Consider the following 11,230-nt stretch of genomic DNA (forward strand, 5'->3'; position numbering starts at 1 on the left):
GCAGAGAGCACAGAGAACCCCTTCCTGCCTCCATTTTGTCGTGGAGCTCGACAGGCAGCTGGGGGTTTGCCTTCACCTGGGGATTTGGATGGAATGCACCTTGAGGCTGTCCTTGGTGGTGAACTGGTGGCCGCAGGCAGAGCGCATGAAGGGTCTCTCTCCAGTGTGTGAGCAGAGGTGGACCTGTAAGGAGCTATCAGTCCCAAACCTTGCTTCAGTGCTTACACTTGTTCCTGTAGAGGGCAGCCTCGTCTTTGGGTTTGACATCCACTGGGGGCACGTTGGGTGGCTTCCCTTTCCCTTTCTTGGATGGGGCAGCACCACAGTGGAGAAGGGGCTCTGGAAGAGCACAGAGCCTGGGGCCTGAGGTGTCAAAGCACCTGGCAGGTAGCTTGGGAGCACCCTTGACCCGTCTGGCCTCAGGGTGAAGGACACCAACCCGGGGACACAGAGCTGGTGGTGGAAGGGATGTTTGCATGAGGCGGCTTGGCTTGTTTCAAGGTGTCTGGAGACAGACCTTGGCCTCCAGCTTTCTGGTTGAGCAAAGCCATGGCCACAGAAACCTGCTGGGACATGTGGCCGCCTGAGGTCTTCAGGGTGTCAGCTCCCCGCGCGTCGGAGCGGAGAGGGTGGGTGGCCCACATGTTCACCTGGCCTCGGATCTGCTCAGCGAGCTGGATCTGCTGTAGCTGCTGCTGCTGCAGACACAGGATCTGCTCCAGGCCCCACAGGATGCTGTTGGCACCGGGCAAGGGGGTGGAAAGCATGTCCACGTTCTGCTGATTCACTGCCACCTTGGTGCCCCGAAGTGCTTGAAGAGTGACGTTAGTGTTGGCCACTTTGCCTTTGGGTAAATAGCTTAAGTCCTGGGGTGCGGGTGGCAGGGCAGTCTCCGTCTTTAAGTAAAGGACAGACCCTGTCCCTGGCTTCTCCTTCATGCCCCCTGATCTGCTGCCATCTTCCCTGTGACTGTCTTTACTGCCTGGACTGTGTGGCTGGTGGCTCGGCATAGCCCAGAGAAATCTTCTGAAGGCACCCGCCCCTCACTGTTGTTCACGATGGGGCAGGTGGATGTTTAGTGCCATTTTTCTTATGTTCCAAGAACTCAGAGAAACTGAAGAACTCTCCACAACATTTCTCACAGAGGTGAGTCTTTTCCCCACAGTCTCTCTACTGTTGCTCAGTCGCCATTCATGTCATCACCAGCCCTTCCCCCACCCTCCCTGTGCCACTGGGGCCACATCTGCAAAATCCAGGCTGGCTGCTGGGCTGGCTGCTCACCCTGGTCCTCCTCGGAGTTAATGTTAGGGTTTTGCCTGCTTGCCCCACGACATGGTGCATGCATTGTGGCATCAGGAGAACAGCGGCTATTTTCCCACTCCCAGAAGTCCAGCATTCAAATAAAAACCATCTTACACATATGCTTCCTGCTCTTCTTGCTCCTGTTCTAAGGCCAGGCCCAGAGCAGCCAGGGAGCCCCCATGGTGCTGGCAGCTGCCTGGATCACGTGGCCCAAGAGGGTGATGCTGCACCACCCGAGCCCACTGCCCCTTCTCTGAGCATCTGGCCGCACTTCCTGCGCCTGCCTCCAGCCACACAAAGGGTGGAGGTGGTGTTCAGGTCGGGGCTGCGGCAGGACAGTCCCTTCTCTTCTGCTCTGATCAGCATCTCAGACTCAGCTTTGGGCCCCATACTTCATTTTGTTTTACTATTTTTGTTTTTAATCCTCACCTGAGGATATGTTTTTACTGATTTTTAGAGAGAGAGGAAAGGAGAGACAGAAAGAGAGAGAGAGAAACATCAATTGGTTGCCTCCCGTATGCCCCCTGATGGGAGATCGAACCTGCAGCCTAGGTATGTGCCCAGACCGGAGGCCTACCTACCCTTCCTACCTTTTGGTGTAGAGGATGACGCTCCAACCAACTGAGCCACCCGGCCAGGGCCACACTTTATATTATTATTGTGTTTTTAAACCCTTTATTACTATACTAGAAATACATATTTGTTAATAGAAATCAGAAAATACAGATAAACAAAAGAATAAGAAAAAATCATGCCAACCCTTTTTTAACTTCTTGGGATCTACCCTTATCTCTGCATATTTATTTTTCATTTTTACAGAAAAGTGATCTGACTGGATGCATTATTTTTCATTTAAAATAATTCCGAAATCGTTATATTGTACCAAATATACTTCTGGAACATCATTTCCAACAGCTACATAGCATTCCAATAGGCACTGAAATGCAGCCAACCATCCCTAATAATGGGCATTTAGGGGTTTCTAAATTTTTTTTATATTATTAAACTGAACAGCATGAAATTTCTGACATTTGACTATTCTTGACCTAAGAAATGGCCATTTCAGATGGTTTGACCTAATGTAAATAACACCATGATGAATATCATTAAGACTCAACTTTGCACATTTTTTTCAATGACTTAATTGCATTCCTAGAATGTCTGAGTCAAAAGGGATGCATGCGTTTAAGCAGACCTACACTTTATTACACTGACCTCAGGCGTGTGTCCCAGCAGACCAAGAGGACAGAGGGATGGCATGGAGCAGTTTTAGGCTGTTAGGTATCCTGTAAAGAGGCCTGGCTTGGTCTCAGATGATGGGGCAGAAGTCCCAGCTGCTCCCCTCACTCAGGCGTGACCCCAGCCCGCACTGAGGTGGGACTTAACTCTGGAGAGCAATCAGCAGGGTTTTCATAATGGGACAACTGGTGCTTTGTTTCAGAGTTATTTAGTGTTGTGGCCAAGGCTTGGGCATTCTGAACCCTGTCTGACTTCCATCACCCTTTGAAACGCTGCCTGAGCTTAAGGGCCTCTGAGAAACCCCCTTCTCCTGGGAAAGGTGACTCAGAGATGAAGGCTTTTAAAATGACTCACAATTGCCTCCGTGGTTTTGAACATTTAAGAATGCGACTTGGCATTGAGGATGGACCCAGGCCTGGCTGTGGAGGGAAGTTCTGACGAATTCTGTGGCGGCAGACCTCCCAAACCATTGAAGCGTGCAGGCTGAATTTTAAAAATAATTGTCCTTTTTAATGATGTAAAACATGTCATCTAGATTAAAAAATAAACACTTTATTACTTTCCCAGTCCTTTCTTCCTCCCTCCTAGGGCCAGATGGGGATTGCTTGAATATTTCTGGCGTATTTCACATATTTAATAACACCCTTGGAGGTTCTTCCAGATCTGATGAAAATGTGGGCTTGAGCTCTACCCATAGACTGCTCACAGAAAGGAAAGCTGGTGGTGAGTGAGTGTGTGTGTGTGCTGGGGGTGGGGATCCATTCTGTTTTGGAAGCAGCTGGGTCTACAAGTCAAAAAGCCTGTACTTTTTATCTTGAGCAACAAAGGACATTGTTTCTCTGTCCCCACCCCCACGCACACCCATGCCGTTTGCGGTGGGGAGAGAGAGAGGGAAAAAAAGAAATCGCCGCAGCGAAGCAAGCTAGAGCGGCTTCTGGAGAGGCTCGGGCCTTCCCCGAGACGGCTTTCCGCCAGCTCTCTTGAGTTGCAGCGAATCCAAGAAAATAATTACAGCTTTAATTTATTTATACATCTTCTCTATAGATAATATAGATCCAACAATTGCCGCCTCCTAATTTATGCACGCGGAGCCCTCCTGGAGCCCGGGCAACTCCAGCGGCCAAGTGCGGTCCGGGCCGCCGCAGGGAGGAGGGAGAGAGAGAAGCCCCCGCGCCAGCCAGGAGCGAGGACCCCGGGCGTCAGCCCGGCGGCAGCGGCAGAACAATGGCTGGTGCGGTGCGCCGGGCGGCGGGCAGCCAGGGAGCGGGCGCACCTGGGTGATGGGCACCTCCCGAGGCGCCCCGGGCTGCGGGCCTGACAGGCGCGCGGCGGCTCCTTAATAGGCTGCGCGAGCGCTCTCCGGGAGCAGTCTGCGCGGTCCCCGAGGAGAGATCATCAGGCAGAGTGGTCCCCGGAGCAGGATTTATTAGCAGACAGGATGGGGAAGTTGATTAGCCTCCGCGGCTGAACGGACATCCTGTCAGACAGGCCTCTTAATCCAATCACTTACCTGTCGAGAGGGAGCCTCCTGCCGGCGCTGGGCACCGGCCTCCCCCGCCGCCCGCCCCAGAACCCGAGGCTGCGGGCCTGGGCTCACCCTGCACAGTCCATGCTCCCTCGCTCGCATCTGGGACTAGGGGACTAATGAACAAGTCTCTCCACCCCTCCTCGCCTTCGGCTCTCTGAGTCTGTCTTGCTAGTGAGATAACCCCCAGGTTGCTCTTCTGGACTCCGCCCTGGTGGTGATTCCTGCCTGGCAACCTTCCCTTCCGTAGCCCTCTACTCGCCACTCAGGAAAATACCTGCTCTTGGGTCTTGTCTCATTTGGCCCTCCACCACCTTTCCAGGGGCATCCCTGCTGGTCCCTCTCCCTGAGGCCTCTGCTTTATGCAAACCCAGCTTTCCCATTTCTCCAACTGCTCCTGCCTGCCTCCCCAGCCCTTGCTCCAGTAATAGGGTCTGGCTAGAATGCTCCTACCCCCACCCGGCCCCAAATCCAAAAGTCCTTGGGGGTCTTGCTCACAAGCCTAAACTTCCCTGATTACTGCCTTCCTTCCATGCCCAGGGAGTCTCTCCCTTCTGCGAAACTTTATCTGTGCTAGGGTGAGGACTCTCCCCCAGTCCTGTGTCCACCACTTCCTAGCTCTGTGACCTTGGCCAGATGACCTCATCGGGGCCTCCTCCTGCTGTAAAACAGGATGATAGCAGTAAGTTCCTCATAGGGTTGTTGTGGGCAAATGAGAAGATGTGTGTAGAGAGCTGGGGCTGATGCCTGGTGCATAGCTCAGCATTTGTCTGATCCTGCAACAGGTGGTATGGTAGCACCTCCTTCACTGTGCCAAATGCCATTAGCACAGGGGCCAGGCCTTCGCTGTCACCCTCCAGCTCTGCTGTCTCTGCCCCCCTTCCAACAGCAAGGACAAGGACGTAGATGAGACGGCAAAATGTTTGTTGAGTGAATGAAGGAACTGCTGCCACACTGCAGATCAAGTATGATGTGCCACCTCCCGAGGCCCCATTTCTGCTTGATCTGATTGTGGGAGAAGCAAGAAGGTGAGGGACAGGGCCCCCATCTGCTCTTGTGTGGCAGGCATTGAGATGTGTGTTCTCTCCAGCTCTTGTCAAGAGTTTAGGAATTCAGACTCTATTGATCCGCTGCATCTTCAAAGCCATCAATCATCATTAAGAAACAGGACCTGAGCCCCTGGATAGGGCGGCTGGTATTGGGTAATTTACAGGATTTTACACACACACACACACACACACACACACACACACAGATGTGGCTAAAAGAAGTTAGCTAAGACAAGTACTGAACACTTAGCAGGCAGGGAGGGGAAAAACCCAGGAAACTTAGACACCAAAGGTAACTGACCAGGGAATATATCAAATCCCACTTCCTGGTGGAATCACACATTTTTGTGGCTGGCTGCAACTGTCTAGTGAGCATTTCAGTTTGGTAAATGTGGAGGCTGAGGTCTCACCCAGGCCCTGCCACCTCCTGCTAATGTCTGCCTCTTCTCACAACTTGTCAGGCTTGCCTGGATCCATGTCAAGGTCACTGGTCTTTGGTTTGGGCCATCTTCCTTTCTTTAAAAACACACACACAAAAACAGAATAGCATTTTCCTGGCCACAGTAATCAGGCAAGGTCCCCATGCTCAGTGGTTTTCAGACATTTCTAACCAGGCCTGGGTGATTTCGGTCTAGCAGAACCCACGGTTGGTCTGGGCTTCAGAACATTTGGAGCCTGGTCAAGCCCTGCTCCTGATTAATTGTGTGATTTGGGGGGGCTGGGGGCGGAGAAGGACATTTAACCTTACTGAACTTCAGTTTCTTGATCCATCAAATGGGAATGATATTTAGCCCACCATCATGGGAGGAGAAATTTAAGGGTAAAATGAGGTTAATTGATAGGAATGTGCTTTTAAAAATACAGCACTATACAAAATTAAGGCAGAAATCCTATAAATATTGATTGCCTTCAATGCTGGCTGCTGGGGAGCAGAGATGGCCAAGCCTCAGACTGCCCCTAGTAGATTTAAAAAAGGGAGAGAGACAGATGTGGGGACATGGCTACGGCACCAGGCAGGAGGAAGTCAGTCCTGGGACAGGAAGGTGGCAATGAAACCTCCCCTTCCCTAGCCCTGGGGCTGGCAAGGCTTCAAGGAGGAAAGCGGTTGGAATAGTTGGAAAAGAGGGTGCCAGGGGAAGGGAACAGCAAGGGGAAAGGCCCAGGGATGAGGAAGTAGATTGTGTAGTGGACAGGGAATGATGAGGTGGGAAAAGCAGATGGGGTCAGTATGCAGGGCCTCATGGCCGATGAGCACAGCCCACATGGAAGGGTTCTTGGCAGGGAAGCGACAAAGCCAGGTGCATTCTGGAACTTTGGGAAGATGGCAGATGTGCATGAAGCATGGGCTGGAGGGGAGGCATGAGGCAGAGAGGAAGCTTCTACAATATTCAGACGAGACCTGGGAGCAGAGGCAGGGGTGAGGTGATTGGGGGAGCCTCCTGGAACAGAGTTGAAGAAACCCTGGTCTACGTTATAATCTAAACAGATAATAATTTATTTGCAGAGAGGCCTCTCTGTCTATCCAGAGGTCATGGACTCCACTCTGGTTCCAAAGTGAACATTCACAAATGCCTGTGTGCCTGGGAAGAGAACTTTTTATAGCATGAATGTCTCAGAACTCTTTCATCAAACCGGGACACAAGAAAGAACTTGTATCCTCAGAACCATCAGTATAGCCTAGAGGGTTCCTCCACTTCCTATGGAACCCCAGACAAGGAATGTAACTTTCAGCATCCCAACCCTTACAATGGGATGATAATAATAACAAAAAATGTATTAAGTACTTACATGAGTCCCAGCCCCTCACACTCAGCTTCCCTCTGCCCAGACTGTGGGCGCCTCCTTGGGTGGGCAGAAGTAGGTAGGATGTGACACCAATGAGGAGAATAAATGTGCTCAGGTTAAAATCCCACTGTTGTGGAGACCCCACAAGTTTCTAAGATGATTATGGCTTTGAACTCATCCTACAGCCCCAGCAGCAGTCTTCCAGGATGTATTCGGGCTGCACTTGAATGCCTCTGGAGTCAGGGAGCTCATCTTCCACTGGCATTCCTTTGTATCTTAGAGCATCCCTGGCTGTGGAAAAAGGAATTTCTTAAGCAAGTGGATATTGGTTCTTTTAGTCTAAACCAAGCACTGATTCTTTTAGCGGCCTCTACTGCTCCTCAAACTGCCTGCCTCTTTGGTGCGACATTGCTGAGGGCCTTGAGTTCCAGGCCCAGGGGTTTGGTCTTTATTAGGCATGCAGAGGGGTTCCTGGGAGGCCCCTGGGAAGGACTACGAACAGGCAGAGCGCTGCTCGGGACGATGACTCTGCTGGCTGGGCTGGGGCTGGGGTCCTCATGCCTGGGCAATCTGACGCCTGTCTCTGCATTTATCAATGGACTTGAGGGCAGATACCCAGTGATAACCATTTTTCTTCCCAGGCAGGTCCAAGGCCAGTGGCCATGGATACAGACTGAAAGGAGGCACATGTAAAAGTTCTATCTTAGGGTCATCCCAAGTCTGGGTACTATGGAAGCCAGTGTCTCCCAAACCCTGTTGGCCCCCTGGAGTCTGTCTTTCTACAGAACCAAAGATCACAGACAGATGCAGGAACCTGAAGGAAGTCTCCAGCTCTCCTTTGTACTAGAAGCAGCTGGAGGGCTGTAGCAGATGGCCATGGCGAGCACTGGTGCTCAGAGTGAGAGATGGTCAGCTCTCTACCCTGAGATCAGGGCTTCACTTGCCCCAGGATTCCTTCTGACCTTTGCATTCTCCAAAAAAAGTCAAGGTGATGACAAGACACATCTATCGCATCTAAGCTATCATTGCAGTTGAAAGATGGCCTGGAGCAGGTGGACTGCTTCAATTATGATGGATGAGGACGGTGACAGCTCTCAGGAGAGCTGCGGGAACCTGGCAAGTGCTCACTCAGCTATGACTCCTCTAGTAGCAATTTGACAAGATCAGAGCACTTTATGGAAGTGGAAAGTTTGGGGACCTCAGGATTTGTTTGGCTTGGGGATTCTGTCTGATGATGCCCTCGGCCAGCAATACCAGGTGGGCAGCTACCCTAGGAGGACCAATGATGGAGGCAGGAACAGTCTTAAGGAGGGGCTCTGCCTCATGAGGCCTCTTGGCCCTGAGCCCCAGGCGTGGGACTTGCCTGCTTCAGTCTCCGCCAGCTGCTGATCAAGGGACACCAACATGGCTATAGCCACAACCTCATGGCCAACTGGGCATCTCTTCTGAGCCAGGCCCTGTGCCGGGCACTGGGAGATAACAGTGGACAAGAGAGTCACATCCTGCCTCCTGGATATGAATCCTGTGTCGTCCTTCTGTGCAGACTTTGAGTGAAGAGAGGGCCTGGGACCCAAAAGCCCCCTCTTTGAGCTTTGGCTGTATCATCTTTTTTTGGGCAAGGTGGCTGGGGGTTAAGTGAGATAACCTATGAAGAGTGCTCAGCTTGTCACAGCTAGTCCATCAATGCTGGTTTTCTTCCTTCACCAATTCTGTTGTCCTTTGGTGCATTTCTTCATTCATGCAGCAAACGTGGTGGAGCACTTCCTGTGTGCCAGGCACTGGGCCTGGCCCCAGAAATTAGATGTGGTTCCGTAGATGAGGGGCTCACAGCTTCATCCACTCAGAGAATGAGGATGCAGTTGGATCAGGCAGTATCTTGGCCTCACTGTCCCTTGCAGAATGATGGCTAGCAAGGCTCTTACCGTAGTGCTCCTGGACCCCTGTGCTTTCCAGTCATGTAGCATCCATCAGGCAAACGGAGTTCAGCAGGGAGACCTAGCCTACTGCTTATCACAGGCCAGATCCCCATCGAGCTCAGAGGAGCCTGCAGAATCAAGGCATACTCGGGCTCTTGCCTTTTCTCTTTTCTCCTAGGCTCCACCCTAACAATTCTTTCAGGGCAAATAGAGGAGATCCAATCCAGTTGCTGCAGGCCAGGCTTGTGGACTGAGAGGACTCTGGTCTCACTTTCCCAATCTCATCCTGTCACCTAGTCTTCTAATCTGTGAGCCAAACTGCCTAAGACTAAGGAGGTTTTATGAAGTCTCTTTCAACTTCGTGTTTCATAAGTGGAGGCAAAGAGTATGTGCTTTAGGATCCAGCTGACCTATATTTGATCCCTGTCTTTTCCAATTTCTAGCTGGGTGACTTTGGACAAATCACCTGATCTTCCTGAGTCTCAATTTCCTCACCTGCAAATGGGATGATAGTAGTGCCCATTTCATGGGGGTGGTTGTAAGGAAAAATGAGACAATGTATGTGATGTTTGAAGGACCTTTATGTTTCTGGCCAGTGGAGCATCCCTTTTCTCTGGGAAGTGCTCCCTGTTGTTCTCTAGAGCAGGTGACCAAGTGTAGCTAATCAGAGTCCGTCCTTGGGATTTTAGACTAGCTGGGGGAAGAAGGCTCTTTCCTCTCTGTTGAAAAGATATAAGATGGAAGCTTGAAGGTACTGGCAGATATGGTTCTGGCCTTGGGGGACAGCTGACTTCAACCTGGAGAGAAGAAGAAAAGTGGAGAGAGAGAGAGCCCTGATTGCACTTGAATCCTTAGTCCAGCGTCATTCCTGTCCTTTCTGTGTCTTTACTATTTGAGTGACTGCCTATAACATTTACCTTTTGGATTAAGCTGGTTGGAGCTGGGTTTCTGACACTTGGAACCAAAGGATTCCAACTCATATAAATATACTTAATATAGATCCTGACTCACTACGTGATAGCTGTCAGGATTAACTCAAGTCAGGCTCTATGCAGCTTGACATTGGTGCGGCATTTCCATCTCCTTTTACCCCTGGCCACCTTGTCATGAGGACTTGTGTATCCTCCCTGCCACCCAGCCCAGACTATAAGGCTGTCTGCATGAGGCTCGGAGCCCGTGGCTGGCTTGAGGCCCAAGCCTGTCTGCTGATGAAGACAGCAGCGCCAGCCCACGTAGAACAGCACCATGGACAGTGGCAGCCTAGCACGCAAACTCCTGCCACAGGACACAGACACAATCAAGCTGCCGACATCCTTAGCCCATGTCGGGGCTTGATAATGAACAAGTAATTTATGTCGAGAAGTCAGTGGAGCCTGTCGCAGACTGGGGCTGAAATGTTACTACGAGGGATTCCTATGAAGGTCATTGCCCTGTTCTTGTCGCTGTTAAGGGTTGACTGTAAATGGCGTCCTCTTAAAGATGGCCCTTGTTCTCTGGGCTCCTTTGTGGGGAGAGGTACACCTCTGAGAAGCTGAGTGCGGACAAGTGCTGGGCTTTTTCTGAGCCATGCCCTTAAAGTGGCCCTGGAATCTTTGCAAAGTCTGGCCTCAGGTTGCTCATGGATAAGAAGTGGAGATTCGGGGTGGATTGGTGCTTGAATGACTGTGCAGGGTCTGTGAGTGGGGAGGGCAGGATTGGGCATCCCTCTCTGGGGACAAAAAATGACTACAAAGACCTCTGTGTGAATTAATTTGACTCAAAAGCCAGATGTGTTAGGAATAGTGTTCTGGAGAGAAGGTAACAGTATCTTTTACGTGCATGGAAAGATACTTCCTGTGGGCCTAGTTTCCTTACCTGTTACTGGACTACATAGTCTTCCCCATTCTGGATATAGACAGAGCATGTTTTAGTAGTCCCATTTCATGGATGAGGAAACTGAGACTAAGAGGTTAAGTCACACAGCCTCTCTGTTCCAGAATTGGGCCTTTGGACAACCAGTGCTCCATCCATTGCCCAGCTTTTCCTGCTGTTCATAGAAATTACTGGACAAGCAGTCTCATGGGGTCCGCCCCTGCAGAGACCCAGACCCCCTCTCTTCCTCCATCATTTCCAGGGTTCCTTGGGAAGTTGTCAGGCTGACTTCTGTTGGAAGGGTCTAAGGGTCTGTCTCCTAGCGGAGGTTTGGCTGTTTGTTTGTGTGTGTTGCCTCAGCTCAGCTGGTCCAGCATCCATGGAGGGTCTGCAAGTGGGATCATCGTCCCCTTCCTGAACCAAAGGGTCCCTTGTCAATAGTCTCCTTGCAGCTCCATTTCTCCTTTCCACATTGGATGCTGGGGTTTCTGGCCTGAAACATGATTAATACAACCTGAGCTAAGTGCTGCTGTTTTCTTTTCCTTCGAGGAAAAGAAATTTAA

The 11,230-nt window shown here is 51.0% G+C and overlaps 1 pseudogene across 1 annotated transcript; it reads right to left on the reverse strand.

Annotated features, from left to right (window-relative positions):
- Positions 1-214: 214 nt before the first annotated feature.
- Positions 215-1,334, reverse strand: LOC308248348 (sal-like protein 4; annotated as a pseudogene). The gene has a single exon. The product of its transcript is annotated as a sal-like protein 4 (transcript).
- Between the last annotated feature and the right edge of the window lie 9,896 nt (positions 1,335-11,230).

The sequence above is a fragment of the Plecotus auritus genome (assembly GCF_963455305.1).
Source record: "Plecotus auritus genome assembly, chromosome: 5".
NCBI classification, from domain to species: domain Eukaryota; kingdom Metazoa; phylum Chordata; class Mammalia; order Chiroptera; family Vespertilionidae; genus Plecotus; species Plecotus auritus.